This window comes from Pyrus communis, chromosome 5, assembly GCF_963583255.1.
Source record: "Pyrus communis chromosome 5, drPyrComm1.1, whole genome shotgun sequence".
In the NCBI taxonomy this organism is placed as follows: Eukaryota; Viridiplantae; Streptophyta; class Magnoliopsida; order Rosales; family Rosaceae; genus Pyrus; species Pyrus communis.
This window is the reverse complement of record NC_084807.1, coordinates 12227590-12240354: the sequence shown is the minus strand read 5'-3', so window position 1 is coordinate 12240354 and position 12765 is coordinate 12227590.

The window sequence follows — 12765 nt, the reverse complement described above, 5'->3', positions numbered from 1 at the left end:
CTACAAAATGTTTGAACTAAATTTTGAAATTCTAAATTAAACTTATGATTATATCTATCAGACACTTTACCAATATACATTAAGCTAATACACAATTTTGTATATTCACCTTTCATATTATAATTTTTTGTTCTTATGCTCACTTTAATATATTTACTAAATTCATTAATTGTCGTAACATAATTTGGAATACAACCTATGACTACTAAATTTGAACTTAAGTCTACTTCAGTTGTTGTTTTTGCTGCTTGTTGGTGATTATCCCATGTATCGTCATATATGTATACTAAAGTTTTTGTGACTAAATTGTGATTTTCTCAAATGAGTGACTGGTTCCTTACTAATTAAATTAAGTGTAACATCTTTATAAATACAGCTAACTTCATGTTGACTGATGCTACTTACAATTCTGCTTCTATTTTCAAATAAACCTAATTGGTACAAATTATATTTATTTTTTTGTGTTCTTTCAAAACCTCTTCTAATAAATTCTTGTGCTTCGTCTTCATTTGGATAAATATCTTCGGCTCTAACTACTTCTTTTCCTTTTTTCCTAAAGAGTTCCATTTTCATTTATCAAAAGGATTTAGCTTAGGCCTTCTATTATTATTTGCACTTAAAGTTAAATTTTCTAATTTATCTAGCAAAGATGGTGGAAATGATGGAGATGCATTATGTAAAACTTGGCTTATTTCTGCTATTTGTTCTTCAACTTGATCTAATTTTTCAGCCAAACTTGAAACTTATTGAATAACTATAGTATTTTGCCTAATGGGAATATTACTACTGGCTACTTGTGTTGAAAAATCTGTTAAACCTACCGGTTCTTTGTCTAGCTTACTAATTTCTTTCAAAGCTTGGATATATTTTTTGCTAGTTCTAGAATTGGTCATTAAAATAATAATTTTTCTATTTTATTATGCAACTTATCTACTTGTTCACTCAACTCTTTTTGCACTAATTGAATTTTTTGAATTTCTAATTTCAACTGCTCAACTATTTCTAATGATTTGAGTTCTACTTGCTTAGGCTTACTGTTTATGAGGTCAACAAGCTCTTTTATCTCTCTTTTGCTAGGAAACCTTTGAATATTTTTATTATTATCTTCTAACTGAGATGTAGGGCTGGTTTGATATTGCTGTGCTTTGAAAAAAAGCTGCTTCTGCTGTGCTGTGAGAATAAGCAGTTGTGAAATAAAGCAGCAGAGTGTTTGGTAAACTTTTTTGTAAAAGTGCTTTTGAAAAAAAGAAGCAGTATTATAGTGTTTGGTGATGCGTGATTTATACGCACACAAATTAAACCCTCTTTTTGACAATTGTAGTATAAGTATAAGTAGGGATCGTTATGGACCGGGGATTAGGAGGGATTGTTAATCACTTGGATTTGACTCAAAAACGTAAGAACACAATATAAAACACTATACTAGACTCAAAGAATGCAAAACTAAACTTTAAAACACTAAAACAAACCAAAAGACTCAAACATCACCCCAAAACACTCAAAACTGCCTTAAAAACACTTTCTGGGCAGTTTTGAGCACTTTGGTGAATTTGGACGAATTTGTGTAATAAATTGAATGAAAACACTTAGAAACGTAAACTAAGACACTTTCTAACTAAATTGGACAATAAAGTAAAGGGGGATTGAGTTTTGGACGAATTTAAACTAAATGCACAGATTCTAATTAAAACAGATTGTAAATATGAAATTGATGAAATGGAATGAATGGATGATATAATAGCTAAGGGGTTCATCTCCATACATGTTACACTTGCATAATAAAATGATTTCCAATTGCATTTCAATAAACCATGACTTCTCAACGCTCCAAGTTAATTAGGTCCGCTTAAATTAACTTTCAGATTTCCCTAGATTCATTGGATTGAATGGAATACGCATTACAACCAAATTATTCCTAATCAAAGTCCCTAACTATGGAATACGCATGATAGAGACATTCAACAAAGATCATTAAGTTCAACGGAAATCATAAACATCGACGAGGCATTCGTTACTATGGAATACGCATGAAACTTATGCCAAGAATTCATTTAACGCGATTGTTTATAAGCAACCTCCACTACTTGTGAATATAAGTTCGTAACTATTAGGTGAAACTCACTTATATTCTAGCGTCATATTCATGCATGAAAATTAAGCGCGCATTCTCAATAAACATACATAAATAAGTTATCAATCAAACGGTTAAACAAATTGAATCCACAACTTATGAAACGCAATTAGAAGTAATCAAATCAAAATGCAAGCATAAACATATATTTCGAATCCCCCCTAGCCAAGGGGGGGTTTGGTTCCTCATAACTTTGGAATCAAAGAAACACCTAAACATTCCAACAACTCAAACTTGAATTGTATGAACGTTTAGGCACTCTTCTCTTCCATTCCTCATACGTACAAAACAAAGATAATTGAATTTAAACATTGAGATCAAAGAAACACCTAAACATTCCAACAACTCAAACTTGAATTGTATGAACGTTTAGGCACTCTTCTCTTCCTCGTTGTTGTATCACAAGGTCTAAGGTGTGTTTTGGGATAGTGTGAAGTGTTTTGGAGGGATGGGGAGTGGTTGGAGTGGTGTTTGGATTAGTAGGGATACTCACGGCACAAGGGGATGATTTCTGGTGGTGTTTTGGATGATTTTCTGAATATGGACCAATTTTTTGAATTGAGGTGTAATGCATGCTTATTTATAGGTGAAATGGGGGGAACATGACAGCTAGGAGGGAATGTGGCTGCATGTTTGAATGATTAAAGGATGCATGTGGGTTGGAAATGCATGTGTAAGCATGTGTTGGCTGAATTAAAGAATGTGAGGGAATGATGAAAGGGGAAACATGACAGCTAGGTTGGTTGAATGATTATGAGTGCATGTGGCTGATTTATGAAGGGAATGCATGTGATTTAAAGGGTGGGAGTGCATGTGATTTGGTTTTGGTGTGAATGATTGAATGTGCATGTGGCTGATTTATGAAGAGTGAATGCATGTGGCTGCAAGGTGTGAATGATTATGGGTGCATGTGGCTGCAATGGATTAGGAATCCTTCAATTTCGTCCATTCCTTTTGCTCCAAACATAAGCTATCCATTCCAAGTCCAATTTTGCTCCAAAATGCTCCAAAATACATCTTTTTGCTTCCTTAGCCATATGAACCTAAAAACACACGAAAATGGCTTAAACTACTAAAACAACTATGAATTAACAATATGAATGCACGAAAACAAGCTAAGTAAGTCGCCTAAATATGCTCCTATCATTTGGTAAACTTTTATGTAAAACAAATGTGAAAAAAAGCCAGTTTTTCAAAGCTGGGTTTTGCAGCTTCTTGTTTTTGGCTTTTTTTCACTCAAAACTGTGAAAAAAAGCTGAAGCTGAATGTTTACCAAACACAAAAACAGCTCCCAACTTTTTTTTATACTAGCTTTTTTTTCAGAATCACCTTAGTACCAAACCAGGCCGTAATATAGTCTAAATTTTGTCTAATGGTTTTTATGGAATTTTTCTGAAAATACTCTAACAACTGGTTTAACAAATGATTATGCTTATTATTTTCTAATTTTATATTTCTACTTGACTAATAATAAGATCTACAATACTATTGGCTTGTGGACGTTCTTCACTATGCAAAATATGATTATGCTTTCTCGATGGAAAATAACAAACTAAACTATTTTGGTCAAAGGTTAGTTTTCTTTTTTGAAGTTCACTAATTTCTAAACTAAGCTAATCTATCATAAACTATAGTCTACCTTTCTCTAAAGTTACTGCTAACTGGTTTTTTAGGAACTCTCTTTCTGCTCTCAAGGTCTCTAAAGTTTGATTTGTTGCTCATTTTGCTTCTAAAACTTTATGCTGCACTTCTGTGTTATTATATTTATGAATAAATGAAGGATGTTCAAGATAACTAAGATAAAACTTTTGCTTATTTAAAGTCCTGCTAATTCTTTTGGATATGTATGCTAATCTTCTCTTTATGCTAGTTATAGTTGGATGTCTGGGACAATAAATACCTGGTGATTGTGGTTGACAAGGTCTAAAAGGACAATAATATCTGTTATTCATACAAAATAAACAAGTGTGATATCAGTTGTATGAATGAATTCTGTCCTTAAGGTACTTTACTATTATAATTATACTATTAAAATGCTAAACTTGGCTCTGATACCAGATTAGCAAAGCAGGCCCGGTTAAATAGTCGGATGGCCATTATAACAACTAGACATAAAACCTTGCACATGGAACTCAACATGTTTCAGCATGACGGCCACTCACAGTACAAGTATAAGGCCTTAACGGCTGAATTTAGAGGTACGAAGAACTCAGAGGTACCCTGGTTAATGTCCAATTATTTGTATGACAAGCATTCAACTATAACAGAGTGCTCGAACAAAGTTTGATCGTCAGTTTAGCAGGTTAATAATATAACTACAATAGTGTTTCCCTGTTTTGGACTAGAAGTCTAAATAAACAAACACAGTAAAGAAAGAAAAGAAAGTTTACTGAAGACTTGGAGATTGTTTGAATATGTACACTTGAACTTTTATTGATATATAGAATGTTTACAAAGATAACTGTTTACAAGAAAGTGTTTATAAGGAGGTGTTTACAAGGATGCTATGAAGGCTATGGATGCTTGAAGATGAGGTGTGTATATGGTGAGAGTAGGGTGTTGTTTTATGTTGAGAGTTGAGAGGTATTTCAAATGTTGAGCTTGCGATGTGTTCTGTATGGGAGAAAAAGCTCCCTTATATACAAAACCTAATTCCTAAAACAACAAAATAATTTTTCATCTATTTACAACATTTGAATAGTGACAGCACACTGTTTCTGAAAGCTGTCAGCACTGTTTTTGGAATCTAGCTGACTTGTCTTTGCTTTAATGAAGGTCATGTGAATCCATGTTGTCTTGGTTACTACAATATTTGCCACCTTGGTTTTTGTATTCCAATGTAATCTAAAAGTGTCAGCCTTCTTTTCTCTTCTTTTGGATGTATTCTTTGGTGAAGTCATGTGAACTTTGCTGTGAGCATTACTTGAGCAATCTTGTCTATATGTGTGAAGGGCAGGATTGGCATTTTTGCAATTTTTTATCCTGATGATTAAATGTAAAGTTTTCTTGGGTTTTTGGTTAGTTTTCCATATATATAATATAATTTGGACTACTTTCATGATCAATAAAAACAAGCGAGCGAGCGTTAGACACCCATTGAAAATTATGTAAATAAACAAATATAATGCCCTATTAGGATCATAAGAATGTGTACTTAAAAGAACAAAAGCTTATTGGTTGTAAAAAGTTCATAGTTTTTCTATTTGGAGTGCATTTGGAATGTTTTCCGCATTAATAAAAACAAACTAGCGAGCACTATACACATAATATGCTACTAGGACCATAAGAACGAGCACTCAGAAGATCAAAAACTTATCGGGTGTTCAAACTACACAGTTTTTCTATTTGGAGTGCATTTGAACAATTTTTGGCATTAATAAAAACAAACTAGCGAGTGTTTGAACCCATTGGAACTTAAGCAAATAAAAACACATGATACGCTACTAGGACCGTAAGAATAATTACTTAGGGTGTCAACAGTACATAGTTTTTCAATTTTTAGTGCCTTTAGACTATTTTTTGGCATTAATAAAAATAAACGAGCGTGCGTTTGACACCCATTGGCAATTAAGCAAATAATAACGTATAATGCACTACTAGGAACATAAGAATGAGTATTTGAATGATCAAAAGCTAATTGTCAAAAGTATGCAGTTTTTCTATTTGGAGTGCATTTGTACTGTTTTCTACTAGGACCATAAGAATGAGTACTCAAAAATTTATTGGTTGTCAAAATTACACAGTTTTTCTATATTGAGTGCAATTAGACTACCTTCGGCATTAATAAATACAAATGAGCGAGCATTAGACACCCATTGGCAATTATGAAAATAAACAAATATAATGTCCTATTAAGACCATAAGAATGTGTACTCAAAATGTCAAAATGTTACAAGGTGTTAAAAGAACACAGTTTTTCTATTTGGAGTGCATTTGGAATTTTTTCGGCATTAATAAAAACAAACAAGTGTGTTTGACACCCATTGGAACTTAAGAAATTAAACACATATAATGCGCTACTAGGACCACAAGAATGAGTACTAAAAAGATCAAAAAATTTAAATTGTTTTTCTATTTAGAGAGCATTTGGAATTTTTTCGGCATTAATAAAAACAAACAAGTGTGCGTTTGACACCCATTGGCACCTAAGAAAATAAACACGTATAATGTGGTAAGAGGACCATAAGAATGAGTACCTAAAAAATCAAAAGCTTATTGGGTGTCAAAAGTACACATCTTTTCTATTTGGAGTGCATTTGTATTTTTTCAGCATTGGTATAACAAACGAGTGTGCGCTTGACACCCATTGGAACTTAAGCAAATAAACACATATAATGCGCTACTAGGACCATAAGAATGAGTACTTAAAAGATCAAAAGCATATGGGGTGTCAATATTAACAATTTTTCTATTCTGAGTGCATTTAGATTGTTTCCGACATTAATAAAAACAAACGAGTGTGCGTTTGATAACAACTAGAACTTAAGCAAATAAACATCTATAATGCGCTACTAGGATCATAAAGAGTACTCAAAATATCAGAAGCTTATTGAGTGTCAAAAGTATAAAGTTTTTCTATTGTCAGTGTTTGGTTTGTTTTTGGCATTAATAAAAACAAACGAGTATGCATTTGAAAAATATTGGAACTTAAGCAAATAAATGGTATACTGCAAATAAACCAATGAGCGAGGGTTTGACACCAATTTGAGTGCATTTGAACTACTTTTGGCATTAATAAAAACAAATGAGCGAATGTTTGACGCCCATTGGCAATTATGTAAATAAACACAATAACATGATACTTGGACCAGAAGAATTAATACTCAAAAGATTAAAAGCTTATTGGGTGTCAAAAGTACACAATTACTATTTGAAGTGCATTTGGACAGTTTTGGCATGAATAAAAACAAACGAGGGTGCGTTTGACACCCATTGGATCTTAAGCAAATAAAGCGTATAATGCACTACTAGGACCATAGGAATGAGTACTCGAATGAATAAAAGCTTATTCGGTGTCAAAAGTACACATTTTTTCTATTCGGAGTGCCTTTGGATTCTTTTTTGCACTAATAAAAACAAATGTTCGTGCGTTCGACATCCATTGGAACGTAAACTAATAAACACATATAATGCTCTACAAGGACCATAATGAAGAGTACTCAACATGTCAAAAGCTATTGGTGCCTAAATTACACAGTTTTTCTATTTGGAGTGTTTTTGGCATTAATAAAAACAAACGAGCGTGCGCTTGACACTGATTAGAAGTTAAGCAAATAAACATGTATAATGTGCTACTAAGACCCTAAGGATGAGTAATCAAAAGATAAAAAGCATATTGGGTATCAAAATTACATAATTTTTCTATTTGGAGGGCATGTGGACTGCTTTCGGCATTAATAAAAACAAACGGGCGTGCGTTTGACATCCATTGGAACTTAAGCAAATGATACATATAATGCACTACTATGACAATAAGGATGAGTACTCAAAAGATCAAAAGCATATTGGATGCCAAAATTACGCATTTTCTCTATTTGGAGTGCATTTGGACTTTTTTTGGCATTAATAAAACCAAATGAGCGTGCGCTTGGCACCAATTAGAACTTAAGAAAATAAACATGTATAATGTGCTACTAAGACCCTAAGGATGAGTAATTAAACGATAAAAAGCATATTGGGTATCAAAATTACACTATTTTTCTATTTGGAGTGCATGTGGACTGCTTTTGGCATTAATAAAAGTAAACGGGCATGCGTTTGACATCCATCGGAACTTAAGCATATGAACATGTATAATGCGCTACTATGACAATAAGGATGAGTACTCAAAAGATCAAAAGCATATTGGGTGCCAAAATTACGCAATTTTTCTATTTGGAGTACATTTGGACTATTTTTTGGCATTAATAAAAACAAACGAGCGTGCGCTTGACACCAATTAGAACTTAAGCAAATAAACATGTATAATGTGCTACTAAGACCCTGAGGATGAGTAATCAATAAAAAGCATATTGCGTATCAAAATTACACAATTTTTCTATTTGGAGTGCATGTGGAGTGCTTTCGGCATTAATAAAAACAAACGAGCGTGCGCTTGACACCAATTAGAACTTAAGCAAATAAACATGTATAATGCACTACTATGACAATAAGGATGAGTACTCAGAAGATCAAAAGCATATTGGGTGCCAAAATTGATCAAATTTTCTATTTGGAGTGCATTTGGACTGTTTTGGGCATTAATAAAAACAAATGAGCGCGCGCTTGACACCGATTAGAACATAAGCAAATAAACACGTATAATGTGCTACTAAGACCCTAAGGATGAGTAATCAAAAGATAAAAAGCATATTGGGTATCAAAATTACACAATTTTTCTGTTTGGATTGCATGTGGACTGCTTTTGGCATTAATAAAAACAAACTTGTGTGCGTTTGACATCCATTGGAACTGAAGTAAATAAACACATATAATGCGCTATTATGACAATAAGGATGAGTACTCAAAAGATCAAAAGAATTTAGGATGCCAAAATTATGCAATTTTTCTATTTGGAGTGCATTTGGATTGTTTTTGGCATTAATAAAACCAAATGAGCGTGCTTGACACCGATTAGAACTCAAGCAAATAAACATGTATATAGGGACCGTAAGGATGAGTAATCAAAATATCAAAACCATATTGGGTGTTAGTATTGCATAGTTTTTCTATTTGGAGTGCACTCAAAAGATCAAATGCATTGGAACTAAAGCAAATAAACACATATAATGCAGTAGCACTCAAAAGATCAAATGCATATTGGGTGTCAAAATTACACAGTTTTTCTATCCGGAGTGCATTTGGACTACTTTCGACATCAATAAAAACAAATGTGCATGCGTTTGACAGCCAATGGAACTTAAGCAAATAAACACATATAATGGGCTCTACTAGTAGTCTAGGACCATAAAGATGAGTACTCAAAAGATCAAAAGCAAATTGGGTGTTAAAATTATAAAGTTTTCCTATTTGGAGTGCATATGGACATATTTTCGGCATTAATAAAAGCAAACGAGTATGTGTTTGATACCCATTGGAACATAAGCAATTAAACATGTATAATGTGGTACTAGGACCATAAGAATGAGTACTCCTAAAATTAAAAGCTTATTAGGTATAAAGCAAACAAATGTGCGTGCATTTGACATCCATTGGAACTTAAGAAAATAACAACATATAATGCACTACTAGGATCATATGGGTGAGTACAGAAAAGTTCAAAAGCATATTTTGTGTCAAAGTTGCCTAGTTTTTGGAGTTGGACTGCATTTGGACATCTTTTTGGCATTAATAAGAACATACAAGCATGCGCTTGACATCCACTAGAACTTAAGAAAATAACCACGTATAATGCACTACTAGGACTACAAGGATGACTACTCAAATAGATCAAAAGAATATTTTGTGCCACATTACATAGGTTTTCTATTTGGAATGCATTTGGACTGCTTTCAGCATTAATAAAAACAAACAAGCATGCTTTTCTATTGGAACTTAACCAAATAAACACATGTAATGCACTAGTTGGGCCGTAAGGATGAGGACTCAAAGAATCAAAAGCTTATTGGGTGTCAAAATTACACAATTTTTCTGTTTAGAGTGCATTTGGACTGCTTTCGACAATAATAAAAATAAACGAGCATGCGTTTGACATCCATTGGAACTTAAGCAAATAACCACATATTATGCAGTACTAGTACCAGAAGAATGAGTAATCAAAAGATCAAATGCATATTTGGTTTCAAAATTACATAGATTTTCTGTTTGGAGTGCATTTGGACTGCTTTCGACATTAATAAAGAAAAATCGTGCGTTTGATATGCATTGGATCTTAAGCAAATAAACACATATAATGCAGTACTAGGACCATAACGATGAGTAATCAAAGATCAAAAGCATGTTGGGTGTCAAAATAACACAGTTTTTCAATTTGGAATGCATTTGGACTACTTTCAACATTAATAAAAACAAAAGGATGTGCGTTTGACATCCATTGGAACTGCAGAAAATAAACACATATAATGCACTACAGTGAGGACGAGACTGAAAGAATCAAAAGCATATTGGGTGTCAAAATTACATAGTTTTTCGATTTGGACTGCTTTTGGCATTAGTAAAAACAAACGAGCATGCGTTTGACAGCCATTGGAACTTAAGCAAATAAATACATATAACGCAGTATTAGGAGCACAACGATGAGTACCCAAATGATTAAATGCATATTGGGTGTCAAAATTACACAATTTTTCTATTTGGAGTGCATTTGGATCGTTTTAGCATTGATAAAAACAAACGAGCGAGTGTTTCGCACCCGTATGAACTTAAGCAAATAAACTAGTACAATGCTCAACTAGGATCATAAGGATGATTACTCAATATATCAAAGCATATTGGCAGTCAAAATTACGCAGTTTTTCTGTTTGGACTGCATTTGGACATATTTTGGGCATTAATAAAGACGAATGTGCATGTGCTTGACACATATTAGAAATTAAGCAAATAAACACGTATAATGCGCTACTATGACCATAAGGATGAGTACTCAGTAGATCAAAGGCATATTGGGAGTTAAAATTACGTAGTTTTTCTATTTGGACTGCATTTGGACATATTTTTGGCGTTAATAAAAACAAACGAGTATGCGTTTCACATCATTCAGAACTTTATCAAACAAACACATATTATGTGCTACTAGGACCATAAGGATGAGTACTCAAAAGATCAAAAGCATATTAGGTGTCAAAATTACATAGTTTTTCTATTTGGAGATCTTTTGGATGGCTTACGGCATTAATAAAAACAAACGAGTGTGCGTTTGACATCCATTGGAACTTAAACAAATAAACTCATATAACACGCTATAGGACCATATGAATGAGTACTTATAAGATCAAAAGCATATTGGGTGTCAAAATTACATTGTTTTTCTATTTGGAGTGTAGTCTGACTGTTTTTAGCATTAATAAAAACAAACAGGTGTAATGCTCCACAAGGACCATAAGGATAAGCACTCAATAGATCAAAAGCATATTGGGTGTCAAAATTACACAGTTTTTCTAATTGGACTACATTTGGACATATTTCAGCATAAATAAAAACAAACGAAGGTGCTCTTGGCTACCATTAGAACATAAACAAATAAACACGTATAATGCGCCTTTAGGACCATAAGGAGGAGTACTCAAAGGTCAAAAGCATATTTTGAGTCAAAATTATGCAGTTTCCCTATTTAGAGTGCATTTGGACAGCTTTCGACATTAATAAAAACAAAAGTGCGTGCACTTGACATCCATTGGAACTTAAACAAATAAACACATCTAATGCGCTAGAAAGACCTTATGAATGAGTACTCAAAAGATGAAAAGCACATTGCGTGTCAAAATTAGATAGTTTTTCTGTTTGGAGTGCATTTGGACTAATTTCGGCATTAATAAAAACAAACGAGCGTGCGTTTGACATCCATGGAATTTAAGCAAATAAACACATATAATGCACTACTAGAACCATAAAGATGAGTACTAAAAACATTAGTAGCATATTGCACGTCAAAATGACACTGTTTTTCTATTTGGAGTGCATTTGGACATATTTTCGGCATTAATAAAATCAAACGAGCATGCGTTTGACACTCATTAGAACTTAAGCAAATAAATACATATAACATGCTACTAGGACCATAAGGATGAGTACTTAAAAGATCAAAAGCATATTGGGTGTCTAAATAATAAAGTTTTTCTATTTTGAGTGCATTTGGACTGCTTTCAGCATTAATAAAAACAAATGAAAGTGTGCTTGACATCCATTAGACCTTAAGCAAATAAATGTGTAATGCGCTACTAGGACCATAAGGATGAGTACACAAAAGATCAAAACCATATTGGGTGTCAAAATTACACAGTTTTTCTATTTGGAGTGCATTTCGATTGCTTTCGGCATTAATAAAAGAAAATGAGCGTACGCTTAGCACCTATTAGAACATAAGCAAATAAAGACATATAATGTGCTGCTGGGACTGTAAGATGAGTACTCAAAAGATCAAAAACATATTTTGTGTCAGAATTACACAATTTTTCTATTTAGAGTGCATTTGGACTGCTTTTGGCATTAATAAAAACAAACGAGTGTGCTTTTTCCATCCATTGGAACTTAAGCGAATAAACGCATATAATGTGCTCCTAGGACAAATGAATGAGTATTGAGACGATCAAAAGAATATTGGGTGTAAAAATTACACAGTTTTTCTATTTGGAGCGCATTTGGACTTAAGCTGCGCTACTGGGACCATAAGGATGAGTACTCATAAGATCAAAACCATATTTGGTTTCAAAATTGCCCATTTTTTCAATTTGAAGTGCATTTGAACTGCTTTTGGCATTAATAAAAACAAAACGAGCGTGCATTTCACATCCATTGGGACTTAAGCAAATAAACACGTATGATTCATTACTAGGACAATATGAATGAGTACTGAAAAGATCAAAAGCATATTAGGCGTCAAAATTACACAGTTTTTCCATTTGGAGTGCATTTGGTCTTAAGCAAATAAATACATATAATGCACTACTAGGACCACAAGGATGAGTACTCAAAAGATC